Source organism: Lynx canadensis, chromosome B4, assembly GCF_007474595.2.
Source record: "Lynx canadensis isolate LIC74 chromosome B4, mLynCan4.pri.v2, whole genome shotgun sequence".
Lineage (NCBI taxonomy): Eukaryota > Metazoa > Chordata > Mammalia > Carnivora > Felidae > Lynx > Lynx canadensis.
This window is the reverse complement of record NC_044309.1, coordinates 19,175,525-19,184,461: the sequence shown is the minus strand read 5'-3', so window position 1 is coordinate 19,184,461 and position 8,937 is coordinate 19,175,525. Positions and strand designations below refer to the sequence as shown.

The window sequence follows — 8,937 nt, the reverse complement described above, 5'->3', positions numbered from 1 at the left end:
AAAAATCTGAATTGTGTGGTGGTAGGGCATACAAGATTCTTTACAGCCTGACCTGCGGATTTTTATTATTGTTAAATATATTTAATAAACACCTACGACCTACCAGGCACTGTGTGGTCTCTAGGAATTTATCAGTAGACACAACAAAGGTTTTGCCCTTTGGTGGGTAGGGACGTACAACAAAGAAGTAATTTTTACAGTGTGGTAGAAGGCAACACGTGCTGTGATAAGAAGGAAAAGTCGGGGGGGCACCTGGGTGGCTCAGTTTCTTGAGCGTCTGACTTGGGCTCAAGGCATGATCTCACTGTTCGTGAGTTAAAGCCCGCATGGGGCTCTCTGCTCTCAGCAGATACTGCTTTGCATCCTCTGTTCTCCTCTCTGTGTGCCCTTCCCCCGCTCTCTCTCTTTCTTTCTCAAAAATAAACATTTAAAAAAAAAAAGAAGAAGGAAAAGCTGGATAGGATGCCCGTGAAGGGGAATGTCAAGGGGCTAGTGGAAGTTTGCAACTTTAAACAGGACGGTCAGCGTAGGCCTAATTGAGGGGACGGTTGAGCAAAACTTGAAAAAAGTGAAGGACTTCACTGATTTCTGGGGGATGGCTTCCAGCAGAGGGAATAGCCAGGGTGAAAACTCTAACGCAGGAGCATGCCTGGATGCCTGGTGTGTTGGAGGAACACCGCGCAGGTCAGTGTGGCTGGAGCAGAGTGAAGGCGTAGGTCGCGCATAGGAAATAAGACCGGAGAAGCACAATGGGAGTTCAGGGCCTACGGCCGGTCATCGTGATGGCTTAGACTTTTTGTTTTGTATTGTTTTCTTCTAATTTTGAGAGTGGATTTGAACAAAAATCTATTCCGATCAGACAGCACAAACCCAGAAGTGGTTAGGAGGGCTCCCAACTTAGACTTTTTCTTTGAAAAGGATGGCGAGCCATTTGAGAACATTGAGGACATAAATGATGTATTCCGACCTACGTTTTAAATACGTTCCTCTAGCTGCTCTGCTGAGAGGAGACAGTAGGGGAATGATGTCAGCTAGGGAGCACTGCAGTAGTCTAGGTGGCTTGGGCCACAGTGGTAGGTGCGGGGGATATGCCCAGAACCTGCTCATCCCTCAGCATTTCAGCTTGCCGGTGTACCTGGGTAGGGCAGCCTTTCCGTGGGTGGGATAAAGCCCTCGGGCCAAAGAACGCAGATTGCGGCGCATGGAATGCAGCGGTAGAGGTAGGGCCTGAGGAATCTGCACAAGGCATAAAAGCAGCCTCAGCTACAGTGAGTACTCTGACATCGAGTGTGTTCTGGGAGAATGGCATGGCGGACGGACGAGGCAGTCTGGAATGACGGCTGGGCAACACTGAGGGCTACGGTAAGCTCACGGGCATGAAGGTAAGGCCTGATGATGTGGTTACAGGCTGTGCCGCCATCAAGTTCACCCGTATGGGTGTGGCATGGAGTGGGTGGAGAATGATGGCGTATGCAAAGGGAGGGGGGAAGTAGGACAAGTGACTGGGGAGCTTCACCTGAGTAAAATGAGGACAGGTTGCTGCAGGCAGATGAGGGAGAATGGAAGGTGACAGGACCAATGGGTAGGAAAGCCCTCAGAAGTTGCAGCACTGGCAGAGTTAAGGCAGCAAAAGGGGTGGACTGGGGAGACAGTGAGTGTTGGTCAGGGTGGGATGCATGAAACTGAGATTAGGAAGGAAGGGCGATTCCTGATGAAGTTCTAGGTTAATGGCCGTGAAAATGAGAAGCTGAGGCAAGGTGGAGGATTAGATCACTGGCAGAGAGGAGCTTCTGGGACTGAGAAGCCTGGTGTCAGAAGGATCCTATTGGAGAGCACTGCAATTTCCAAGAATGAAGATATTCTGGTGTTGGGGAGAGTGGCAATGAGTCAGATGCTAAAATCACCAAGAAGCAAAAGGAAATATCCTGGGGTCCGCTGTAGAGTAGAGGGTGATGTAATTTGTAGACTTGAGACTCAGAGCTAGCATATCTGTTGGCTTAATTTCTTCCCATTCTTCTCCATCCAAACTACTACTACTAAAAAAAAAAAAAAAGAAGAACACCTTTTGAGAGTTTACTATGTACCGCTACTGGGCAAAGTACTTTACATGAATAAACTCAATTTTCATAACAATCCCAGGCAACGTGGATTATGGTCATCTCGGTCTCACCCTAAAGGAAAGTGAAGGAGGAAGAAGTTAGGTAACTTCCCAGTGTCACACGGTTGGTAAGTAGGCAAGTGAGGGTACACATCCAGGCAGGGGTTCCACTGATACTTCTACTCCAGTCACTCCACTCCACTTGGTTTTTCTCAACCAAGACTAAGACCTTGGCAAGCAGTGCCCTCAGAGCAAGTCTTCGGCTGGATAATATGTGCCTACTCAAAGCTTATGTCCTCTGGGGCGGTGCTACTCAGAGCAGAGCCCATAAAAAAAAAAAAATAAAGCTTAAATACATCAAAAAAAAAAAAAAAAAAAGAAATGCAAATTCTCGGGGCGCCTGGGTGGCGCAGTCGGTTACGCGTCCGACTTCAGCCAGGTCACGATCTCGCGGTCCGGGAGTTCGAGCCCCGCGTCGGGCTCTGGGCTGATGGCTCGGAGCCTGGAGCCTGCTTCCGGTTCTGTGTCTCTCTCTCTCTCTCTCTCTCTCTCTGCCCCTCCCCCGTTCATGCTCGGTCTCTCTCTGTCCCAAAAATAAATAAACGTGGAGAAATGCAAATTCTCACACTCGACACCAGACCCCAAGAATTAGAATCTCAGGGATGGGACTCAGGAATCTGCTTTAACAAAGCCCTCCAGGTGATTTGTATGCGTTCTAAAATTTGAGGAGCCCTGCGAGAACCCTCTTGAGCCCAATATCTTGAGTATGGATATGAAATATAATATTAAATTCAAAGAATTGTAACATGACTTCCTTTGTCATTTTAACACTATCTTATGATCTAATCTGATCCGAATGTTTTTTTACAAATAAAATCTGTCACCCTTGCATGCAGTAGAGTTTTTCATCCACCTTGTGCTATTGATGAGGACTGAACATAGGAAAGAAGATAATGTGTGAGGCAGGTGATGGGCTCAATCTTAGACCTGTTAAATGGGAGACACATTCAGAGCTCCAGGGTTATTACTTAGGAATCAGTTGGCTAGAGGGGGCCCCAAGCTGGGAGTATGGTTGTCTCTGGGGAGACAGACTTGGGAACCATCAGCCCACGCTTGTTGAGGCTGTGATTGTAGATACGATCATCTATGGAGAAACTGGAGAGCAAGAAGTGAAAAAAGGTGAAAGACAACCAAGTAAGGAACATCAATATTTGAGAGGTGGGCCAAGAGGAAGGAGACTGTGAACATCAGAGACAAATGATATCAGATATAGGAGAAGGAGAAGAGAACGCTGTTCTAGAATGCGAGAGTTTCCGTGAAAAAGGGTTGAATCACAGTATGGAGAATCACAGAAAGATCAAGTGGGATGAGAGCCGAAAATAGCAATTCAAAGGTCACTGTTGGTAAGTCTGACAGAAAATGAGGGTAGAAAAGCTCGTAAGAAGCTGAGAAGTTAGTGGGAGATAAGGCTCTACATCACCAGCAGTACCTCAGGGACTTTGGTGTTGAAGGGACGAAGGTGGGCAGAGTGTTAGTTTGAGAAGGAGTAGGATGAAGGGAAAGATGTTTTAATAAAAAAAAAAAGCTGTAAAATGCTTGTAGGTTGAACAGAAGACAGAGGAAAGGGATAAATTAAAGGCGGAAGGAACAGAAGACTTATCCGATTAGGTGAAATTTTCTGAGACCTATGACATTTATAGCATCTTCTTTGGTGCTAGACCCGTAAGAAATGTTTGACAGGTATGTTTACTGAATGAATGCGATAATTATTGGGGTGCAGTACCTCCCTGAGTGAAGAGGGACAGCCCTCCATTGAGAAAGTTTCAAGTTCCCTCCAAGATCTGCTCACATCTCCCACCATTCCCCACCGCTTCCCTCTTACCACCCCAGGTCAGGAACTCCTCCCCATTTCCAAAACCTGTCACACCCTCATTGTCACTTTGCACAATGACTCAATGGTTTTGCACCGGGTTTACCTGGGTCTGAAGTACCCTTTCACCTACTCCACCTTCAAGAGTCCTCTCTAATATCAGCTTCACCATGAGGCCTCTTTTCTGTAAGCCAGAATTCATCGCTGCCTCCTAAGGGCCGTTATAGCCTTGTGTTCTTAGGTCTTGTGGACGCTTCACAAATTCTCTGCCATCACGTTGTGTACCTGTCTGAATTTCCCTGACTAGACTGGAAACAGGCTTTGGACCTGTCTATAACCAGCTCCTCGGGCAGTGCTTAGCACACAGTGGGCATCAAAGACCGACGACTGAATGCGTGAGCGAAAGAATGTCGAATATTAGTTTTCCAAAACTATATGTGTTTTTCGATGAAGCGCAGTAAAAAACCAGCGCATTGGTTCATGTCAGGAAGTAAAGAGGCACTTTTGAAGACATTGAAACATCAAAGCCTAGAGCAATCAGAATCATGGTCACTCTGTTAAAGTTATAAAGGGTTTTGATCGGCCCTGTTTAACATGAGGGCATTGACAGAGCAAATCCACAGTCCTATAGCTCTCAGAAACAGAAATGTGTGGCTTGGGTAATACACAGATAGAACAACTGGCATTTTTATCAATGTACTTACTAACCAAAAGACCCTTCAAGGGTGCTGGGCCCCTCCTCAGTTCTAGAGAATGACATTAGTCAATCATGGTAAGTTCCATTATTCTTTCCAGTGGTTGGTTCATGAAAAGTCAGGCCACAGAGTTCTGGCCAATGAGGCGTGAGAGAAGCGTCTTGGGAGCCTCATGGAAGAAATTTTCTCATTCTTTTTCTCTGTTTTTCATATAGAATGCTTCACAAATTTGGAGGGTCCATGCTAATCTTCTCTGCATCGTTCCAGTTTTAGCATACGCATTGCTGAAGCAAGCACTAGTTTTTCTCACTCTTAACAAGGGTCCATGAAAGGGGCTTCTTTCTAATATTCTTAGATATGTGTCAAGCTGTGATGCCTGGAGCTATTATAGCCCTACTGTGACCAGGAGGTGACAAGCCTGAGGAGAATAGCCAACGTAGTGAAAATGGCAGAAGAGAAAGGTAGAAAAATCAGGATCCCTGGTGGCAATGTTAAGCCACTGAATTAATTCACCCTACAAGGGCCCTATCTCTAGACTTCTTTTTTTTTTTTTTTACTGCTTTTTTTTATATAAGACAACAAATGAAGTTCCTATCCTTATGTGTTTTATCCTCAACAACCTGCAGCTGAATGCATCCTGAGAGAAACAACTGATGACCAGATTTAAAGACCAGCTTTTCTAGCATTACAGGTTACCCTGACCTCATACTTGACTGTGATTCTGGGGCCAGTGTTAAAATATGTTGTAAATCTGCTACCGACTTTTAAAAATGAAAATGCCCAGACAAATAAGCAATCATATCAAGTGCAGACTTCTTTATACAAGCTAGGTTTATTTTTTTTAAATAAGCTCACTTGAATATTTGATTCCGTTACTATTACCTCTCCAAAATGCCCCCCGGCGTTTACAGCTTCCAGATTCCAGACTCTACCTACTCCCATGACTGATGAAAGAGGATTTCTTAGCACTCTTGCTTTGTGCAGAACATGAGCTGAGGACATTTCCACGTCAACTTTCCTCTCGAAATATGTTCCAGGAAGAACGTGGCAAGTTTCTTGGGTTATTCTCCTTTGCATAGACTTAAGACCAACTTCAGAAGAGTGCATTTAATAATCCAAACTTATTTATGACTGCAAGAATAACGGCGATGAGAATAATGACTCGGATTTTAGTGACCATGTACTGAAATCTTGTAACGTGCGGGGGATTCCAGGACGGTAGTATAATGTAATGATTGAGAACAAGGGCTTTGGTCTCAAGCAGATGTGGTTTGTGGCCTTGAAAGGTATTTGGGCATTTTCTGGGCAAAACAGGAGTACATGTTCCTATTTTCATTCCAAGGGTCAACGTCAGAGTCCTCAGGAAGGCGAGCGTCCAGGGGCTCCTTTCCTTTCGCTCTGAGTTTCTATGTGGAGGAACGTCTATTAGCCGAAAGCTTCTTGCCCCACCCCCTATTTCTCTCTACGTGAGTGATTTGCCTGAACTTGAGATAAAAAGTAGGTCACGGTTGACTCAGCCTCTTCCATCCTTCTTTTGGTTGGCGATCTGCCCCCCAAATTTAATGGGGCCCGTGGCAGACCAGCAGGACCTGTCACGGTGAATCAGCCTGTATGATTCAGCCTAGATTTTGTTAGTAATCAAGCTGACATCTTTATCTCCGCATATCTGACTTCTGGGTCGCTCTTGAAAGACGATCTGAACTCCTAGAAGCAGGGAGCTGCTATACCAGAGGCTCTGTGAAACACCATTTGGCCCTGCTGCTTTGTCCCACACTGCATGGTGGAGGGAGGGGCATAAATCTTAACCGTGTACAAAATCCCTTGTTCCAGTCTCGTTCAGCCAACGGCTCTCGTACGTACTGACACCTAGAAGCCCTGCTTTTCTGTTCACTAGGCGGGCTCAGAAAAAGGAACGGCCACCGTCTCTGGCAACCTCTTCAAATGCCCACCAGGTAGGGAGCTTCTCATGCCTCTTCGAAATGGAGCGACATTGACCTGTGGAAGCCAGGCTGAGTTCTCCAAAGTCCTCATGGCACCAAGTGCAGCTGGTTCTGCCAGTTTTCCTAAAACAGGCGTAGGGCTGTTCCATGGAACCCGCCACAAGTGGCGACACCAGAGCACTGACCTCCGTAACTGTAACAGCAGGGACATTCCCAAGTGGGCAAAAAGGGGAAAATACATAAAAGGACGATTAATGAATGCATATGAAACACGCTAGTCACATCCGCAAATACTAGGGGCAGACATTTATCTGCTCTGCAGGTTAAGAACTAGAATCGGGGCAAGTTAGGTTATTGTTAATGTGAGCCCAGTTTGATTCATGGGGTGGCGAGGAGAGAGGAAAAATGGATCGTAGTAAAAATTGTCATGCTGAAGTTTTGGTGTCCTAATTCTGTGTATGCATTCGATTTGGGAACCTTATTATGAGTTTTTGTGCTTCGATTTGAACAACGTGTTGATTTTCTTCCTATTACTGTAGTGTACTTCAAATGATAGCCCTAGAGCATCAGGGACTGTGCCTCTGGCCTGCGGCCGAGTCTTGTAGAAGGAATTGTTTGGATCCTGGGCCTTGAGGATGGTTCTGACCCAGTTCCTGGGGCTCAGGCTGCCATGCTTTTTGTACAGGAAGCCAGGTCTCCCAAGCATGCCTGTCATCACAGCCACCAACACGGGTGCCATTATACCTGCCATCATGCACCACCATCAGCAGGAGGGAGGGCGGTTATGAGCGAAGGTCCAAGAGACTTCCAACCTGGAGGAGGGAGACGAGCTTGAACCAGCATATCCAGCAGCGCGGTAGGTGTATGGGGGTACAAGCGGGAGGTCAGGTACGGTGAAGACGTGTCTCAGAAAAAAGAACGAGTCTATGGTCCCGGAATAACTGATACATGTACATCCTTTCACATGTATGTATTTGGATGATAAGTTGTAGGGCAACCCTAGTCTGGGAAAGGGTGATTTATTCCCCCTGAAACCTGGGAAAAAACCCATCAGTGGCATCTTAGGGGTGAAGCTTATTAGTGTACAAGTAACTATTTGTGAGTTACCTGCAGTCTGGGCCTGTGGCTTGCCTTCTGCGCCAGACATTGGTGTGTGTGTGTGTGTGTGTGTGTGTGTGAGTGTGTGTGAGAGAGATGGAGAGACCGCATGAAAATTCAATGAATATGCAAATTGAATAAGGCCATCAATTAGCTAAATTGCTAAAATAACTAAAACTGTTACATAACTAATTTTCTTTTTAAAAAAACCATTCTGAATGGCAATAGGCTTTGTCAGGAGGTTTCAGGTACACTAACAGGAAAAAAAAAAGTGATTTTCCAAATAACCTTGAAAGACAATTGGTCTTTAAAAAAAGCCCTTGGGTCCTCAGTGTCCTCATTCACTACAGGATAATGACATGGGGATTCATTTGTTGAAAACCTCCAAGAAGCTTCTGGGAAAAAGATGCACTATAAGCGCAAAGTCGTGGTGCTCTGACCCCAATACGGAAGGAACCTGAGGGAGGAAGGAAGTGCAAGACTTATTTGCAGATTGTAGGTGGGTTGGGAGATGAGGCTTACAAGAACAGAAAGCGGCCATGTTTGTAGCTTTCTGTGAACTGATCTCTAATAATGAAAAGCCCACACATTTGAGGGTTTTAAGTTAGTCATAGTGACAATTAGTTGATTCAGGCTCAGAGACAAGGAGATTGGTAACAAGGACGCTGTCCCCTTACCTGAAGCATCTACTGAGAGACTCTGACCTTCTTGCATAGGACAGGCCTTGGGCCCACGTGCGCAGGTGGACCGTTCATTTTGTGTGGTTTTAGCAGCGCCTGAAGACCGCTAAGTCTTTCAAGGAGTTCTTTCATGAGAGAAGAATTTCACACTATACAGGAGCAGGCGATTGAACCAAAATACAATTAGCTAGTCGATGAGCCAGCATTCTAATTCAGAGGATCGCAAATGATTGTAAAATGGGCACACCCAATTTTAAAGTGAATAGGTTTTAATTAGTTCAAAGCAGGAGAATGCAAAGGTACTGAAAAAAATCTAAGAAAGAGGAGCTTGACAAAAGGAAGTAGAAGTTTTACTTTACAATTTTGCTTAGAACTAGCTCTGTTTGTTGTTTTTCCAAAGTATTGCCTCCAACTATTCCGGAAAAGATAATGTGGCAAATGAAGACAGTCACTCGCAACACTGTGTTTTATTGAGCGAAAGTATTTTTAACTAAAGTATTAATGGCTTACTAAAGCATTGTGTCTTAAACTTTAAGAGGGGAGCTGGGTATAAGTG

The 8,937-nt window shown here is 45.3% G+C and overlaps 1 non-coding gene across 1 annotated transcript; it reads right to left on the bottom strand.

Moving 5' to 3' along the window:
- Positions 1–4,852: 4,852 nt before the first annotated feature.
- On the bottom strand, positions 4,853–4,958 carry LOC115519582. The gene has a single exon (XR_003970580.1). It is a non-coding gene; the product is annotated as a U6 spliceosomal RNA (small nuclear RNA).
- Positions 4,959–8,937: the final 3,979 nt, after the last annotated feature.